General features: G+C 34.7%; 1 pseudogene; it reads right to left on the reverse strand.

Annotated features, from left to right (window-relative positions):
* Nucleotides 1-4,870: 4,870 nt before the first annotated feature.
* Nucleotides 4,871-6,274, reverse strand: LOC125601258 (annotated as a pseudogene).
* Between the last annotated feature and the right edge of the window lie 152 nt (nucleotides 6,275-6,426).

Raw genomic sequence — 6,426 nt, forward strand, 5'->3', positions numbered from 1 at the left:
TCGGTCACCGGTTTTTGATGACATCTTACAAGGTCGAGCACCAAAAGTTAAGTTCAAGGTCAATAACCACACTTATCGTATGGCCTACTATCTTACTGACGGAATTTATCCAAATTGGTCAATATTTATCCAATCCATCCCACTTCCTCAAGGTCCTAAAGCAGAGCTATTTGCAAAACGTCAAGAATCCACCAGAAAAGATGTGGAACGGGCTTTTGGAATATTGCAATCGAGGTTTGCAATTGTTAAAAACCCAGCTCTACTATGGGAGAAGGAAAAAATAGAAAAGATAATGAGAACTTGTGTCATATTGCACAATATGATTGTAGAGAACGAACGACACGGATACGCTCAAATTGATACATCTGAGTTCGAGACCGGAGAGTCAAGCAGAAGTTCGAAGGTGAAAAGGAGATAAAGTATTCATGTCCACAATATGTTAGGCTCTCGCAGAGAAGTTCGAGATATAGAGAAGCACGATCGTTTGAAAGCTGATTTAATGGAAAATATTTGGCAAAAGTTTGGTGATCAAGATGAATAATCTTTGTATGTTATTGAATTTCTCAATGTATTGAATAAAAAAATGTAATTTTTTTAATGTTGTCTAATCTTAATGTATTGAATAAAGCTTTATATATTATTATATATATTATTAAATTTTATTCATATATTTACAATATATTGAAAAGTTAAAAATTAAAAAAAAAATTATTATTTTATTCCTATGAACCTCTCTTCAGGTTCACCAATGTAACAACACAATAGATAGAGATTCATCACTATACATGATCCCACCAAAAAAATATTAAAAAAACTTGGTGAACTCCAAGAGGGGGTTCACCAATGCTCATGTTCTTACATTACACACTGAAACCTTTTGCTAAAGCAACAGTGAAACCTTCTTCATGAGGGTTTTACTCAATGTGGAGACCGATATATAATTCAATCATTGTTTGGAGTCTAAATTTATATTTTGAAATGTTGGATAGAAGAAACCTAAATGTGGAATATGTGATTTCTTGGTTTTGTAGTTTTAATTTTTTCTAATTTTGTGTGGGTGAATATGTTGACTTATCTGTGGGAGACATAGATACCTCAAGAATGGTAGAAAATCGGGAAATTTTTGAGGCTGATGCAGTATGCTGATACACTTCTTTCAAGTGATGTATTGTTGTCTGATTAAATATATACTAGGTTAAGACCTGCGCCTTGCGCGGGATCAACATTATATATATAAATTATTATATGTATTAAATATTTTTATATATTATAAAATAATAAATATATATTAAATAATTAAAAGTCAGTAACTATTAAAAATATAATTAAATTGGTGCGAACATATAAATCAATTGTATTAATCCAATTTTTTTTTTATTTGATAGGATATGTTATTAAATTTAAATGATACTAACATAGATAATATATTTTAGTATATTTTTAATATTAATGTCTATTAAATGATGATTTCTACTCATATAGTTTTTTGATCATTTGTATCTTTTATAAAAAAAAATTTAAATTACTGATAACAAAATTTTCATTGTGGGATTAATAGTTTTAGTAATTTATAATTAAAAAAAAATAAGTTGTCAATGATCGTTCAAAACTTTTATCAAAAAAATTGTTCAAAGTAAATTTTGAAACTAAAATATTGTATTTTATATGGTTTATAGTTTAATTTAAAACGATATATATATTAATCTTATTAATTAATTAAATTAGACTTTTTACTTATATAATTTTTGTAATCATTTGTATTGTTTATAACAAAAATTTTAAACCATGGATCATAAAATTTTAATGTGAGACTTTTAACAGTTTTAGTAATTTATGGCCGTTTGTAAAAATTCAAAATATAACATATACATAAAAATCTAAATTTTTATTATATGGTTATTGTGGTTGTTTAATTTATTTAATAGCTTAAAATTAAACAAATATGATAGAAGATACACTATTTTTTTATCAAATTTCTATTATTCAAAATCATTAATTGCCATATATATTTTAGCCTCATTAGGCAATTCCGTAAATTTTATTTAAGGAAATAATAAAGTACATTAATGATGAATTTATTGTTAGTTTGATAAAAAGCTTATTATATAATTAGATGGACCAACATATTTCTCTAATGATTCTAAGAATCATTCTAGTGATGACATGTGGCTACAAAAAGAAGTTGTAATGCTTCTCAAATAACATATACATAAAAATCTAAATTTTTATTATATGGTTATTGTGGTTGTTTAATTTATTTAATAGCTTAAAATAAACAAATATGATAGAAGATACACTATTTTTTATCAAATTTCTATTATTCAAAATCATTAATTGTCATATATATTTAGCCACATTAGGCAATTCCGTAAATTTTATTTAAGGAAATAATAAAGTACATTAATGATGAATTTATTGTTAGTTAATAAAAAGCTTATTATATAATTAGATGAACCAACATATTTCTCTAATGATTCTAAAAATCATTTTAGTGATGACATGTGGCTACAAAAAGAAGTTGTAATGCTTCTCAAATAATATATAGGGGATAGTCATTTTTCATCAGTTTATGTTCGTTCCCCATGGTTTAAACGATCTTATAATAATCTACATTTTTATGAGTTAAGACTTCAAAGAGTCTTGTAGCCGGCGCTGATGAGTGCGTCCTGAACGTGGCAAGCAATAGAAATTTTGTGCTCGTTCCACAATTCCAAGATAAAGCTCCACTTCTTGACTCTGTGGTGGTCGTTGGAAGTTTGGTTTGACCTTTATGTGACACATGTCATCATCATGCCTTTGTACAGTTTTTAAGGGCATCATTATTGGTGTCCTTTATATTGAGTTTTTAAACGTAGGGTCCCTTAGTTTTTAACTAAAAAAACTAAAAAACGACCCTTAAATGAGAGACTTGAGAGAAGTCCCTTAACGTTTTAGTTAAAAGTTAAAGGGATCCTACACTTAAAGACCTCAACCTAAAGAACACCAATAATATTTCTCTAAAGACTTAATTGGAATCTTATGCAGACGAGACAGAAAAAGGTTCAAGTGGTTATACCTTTTGCATTTCATGTAGGGAAAAGAGTCATTGTGACATTGATCATTTCAAAGTTTGAATTACCAACAGTTTTATTTTTTGATTTGGTTTCATTTTTTCTCCCTTTCACGTCTAAATCATGAAAGACCGCGTGCTGTAACTATATTAGAGCACTTGAATATTTGAAATCTTGTGTAGCCTCTTTATTCTGTCGTCCTGTTATTATACATACATCATGTATGATCACAAGCTCATGATGTGTTATCAGCTAAAAGTTAAAAACTGTGTGCTATATACCAAAACTGAATAAAACAAGCATTGTTCATGTGTGTTGCTAAAAGTTAAATACTATGTGCTATATACCCAAAAACTGAATAAAACAAGCATTTCTCATGGCCTAGATTGAAAGATGCATTTTTATTCCAGGTTTTTGTGTGGGTGTATTATAATCTCAATTCGAGTTTGAAAATTTGAATAATATATAGTTATAAAAAATTGAATATGATATTATATGGTGACCATTCTATAATTGTGGGGACAAATAGAAACCAAGTCAAATACACAGATAAACTTCTCTAATCTCTCCCGCCACCCACCTCCTCTAATCTCGCCTCCCATCTCTCTTTCTCTCTCCTATCTTATCTCATTTTTGTCTTAATATAAAGACATTTAACTCAATTCTTAATCCAAAGTCACAAGTCATCTCTTTCTCTATCTCTTTGGTTTTGTTTTGTTTATCTCTCTTCTTGTGGAAAGCAGTACTGGGTATTGTTGCTGCCGTTGATGATTCTTTCAAGAGACCAGGAAGTGTTCCTTTCAGCTGGGAGGTCCGACCCGGTGTACCCAAGACCTGAGTTTCTCAACCCGGTACCGGAAACGGAAAACTCCTCTTCTTCAGCCTCCCAAGAAACTCTCTCCTCTCCGTTTAAAACCACTGTCTCACTCCCAGCCACTTCTCCCGCCGGCGGCGCTATCTCTCCGTCGTCTTCTTTCATCTCCTCTCGCTCCAAGCCGCTCTCTATCCCCTCTCGCTCCTTCATTTCGTACACCCTCGAAGCTCAAACCGCCGCCGCCGTCGCAGTCTGGACTCTACTCTCCGGCGCCTTCTTTCCGTTCAACCCCGCGCGCTTTCTCCGAGCGGTGGCAGCTCAACCGTTCTGACCGGGTCAGACCCGGATCCGAGTCCGAACCCAGACCCGACTTTGGTTTCGCCGGACTTGGGTGTTTTCCGACGCCGAAGTTTAGGTTGAGGAAGAGCAAGACCGGTGGTCGGAGAAAAAACCGGGTCGAGGTCGGACCGTGAGTACTGTTCCGATTGGAGACGATGTCTCCGTGGACTGCTTCTAGTCGGAGGTCGGTTTCTCCGAGATGGGACTCGCCGAAGTCGTCGTTCTCTTCCCTCCGGTTCTCGCCGCGACTCGCCAGCGAAGCTGAATGGGTCGGTTTTGGGCTATTTAAGCCCATTTAATGAAATGGGCCGTGATTGGCTCTTTTAATGTTTGGGCTAGAATAGAATGTATATCTCAAATTTTGGTTCCTACATCTAATGCCAATAGAGTTTTTTTCTTAATATCTCTGTCATGTTTTGAAGTTTTGAGTGTGGGAAAATCTTTTAAAAGGGTCGAATTAGTTAATTTAAAATGTAAAAGGGGGATTTATTGAATTTTGTAAAGAAAGTAAAGGGCTCTCAATAAACTTGCAACGAAAGTGCCATAGTTTCAGAACACTTAATAAAGAGATGCATAAGAGAGTGAGAGAAGGAGAGAAGGAATAGATCAGACATAAAAGTAATGAAGATCAAACCAGTCATGGCTAGAAAAGAGGTTATCCTATTTATTTTGGCTAGAAAAGAGGTTATCCTATTTATTTTTTTTAGTATATGATTACTTCTGATGACATACACAAGGGGTATGTATATATATACTCAAAAAAAATTCCTTGCTTCTATGAAAACAGCATAACCAAACATTTTTTTTTATTTCACCACTAAAAAGACTCTTCTCTTGGTGTCAAAGCTCTCCATCTTTTCCTGAGAAGAGCTCTCCTATCAAACCAAAGCCTCTTGGATATGCCTCCTCCGACGACAATCTCCTCCATTGTCTTGATATCCACTTTTAAAGAAAAAAACTGTTTTGTAGTTTGATGGAAACAACAACAAGAAAGAGAGGAGAACAAGAAGGTTCAGAACTTGGGAAGCTTGTCACAGTCTGAAGGAATCCATCCAATCCTCTGCTTTCTCATTGTCGTAGATCACCATTATCCCTTGGAATGATATATCTATCACACACACACATACATAGCCATAAGACATCAACATTTGTTGTCAAAGTAATAACATAAACAAAACTTGGTTTATATCTCTTTACTTACCCAATGATGTTGTAGTTCTCAAGCCCAATCTCAGTTCGTTTAGAATCCCCAACACACGTTTCCTTTTTCCTGAAAAAGAAAAAAAAAAACACAAAACTCTCAGTCTCAGACTCTCTCGGCCATGGATTTTTATTGAGATATACAGGTATATGTGAGACTCACAGTGATAATGAGATATGACTCGGGTGGAATCTGAAACAGCTGACCGTTCTTTTGACTCCCAAACCGTAAAGTAATCGTCTGAAGTTTTCTTGACATCATGTACTGATTTCAAAGGCTTCATGTCTTTCCAACACACCGGTAAGCTCTTATCTTCTTTTGTGTCCTTCAAAGGCTTCCCCTTCAAGTCTTTCCTTATCTACAAGAGATATGTTCACCCCAACTCAGTGATCAAGAAGTGGGAAAAACACACAAAGATTACCTTCTTACAAGATCAAGAATCGTTTGGTAAGCTTCGGCATGAAGTAAGTGTAGGAGCTTCCACTATCGAAAAGAAATAATGCCTTTCACACCAGTGGTCTTGTCGTTAAAGAGAAGCTGCTGGTCCAGTCTTGTAGTTTTACTAAACAGAAGAGTCGCACCATGAGCTTCAAACTTGGGAATCATAAAAGTGACAAAAAGAAAAAGGTTGCTCTCCTCCACCTAGGTGGCTTAAGAGACAGTGAAGTCCATGTGACACCAGAAGAAGGAAAAAGCTCATCTCCGATAGAGAGAAAGCCTTTACCGTTGTGGCTCAAGCAATGCACAATCACATTCTTGGTTACCCCTAAGGTACTAAGCGTGACGAGATAGCTTACTTGCCTTCTGCCAAGGCCAGGATCCCCGCTGTGGAGGAGGAGGGTGGTGTGGACCAGGGTTCTGCCTGATCATTAACCCCACCCTAACAGCTCTAATAAACATTCAAGAAATCAGGGATAACAAGGCAAGGATCACAGCACTTTTCAGTCTTGAAGCTTTGCTCTGGGGAAGGTCAACCAACAAGGAGGTGCAAGTGTTGTGGGGCTCATCACGAGTGAGAGCAT

This window comes from Brassica napus, unplaced genomic scaffold (assembly GCF_020379485.1).
Source record: "Brassica napus cultivar Da-Ae unplaced genomic scaffold, Da-Ae ScsIHWf_2494;HRSCAF=3222, whole genome shotgun sequence".
Lineage (NCBI taxonomy): Eukaryota > Viridiplantae > Streptophyta > Magnoliopsida > Brassicales > Brassicaceae > Brassica > Brassica napus.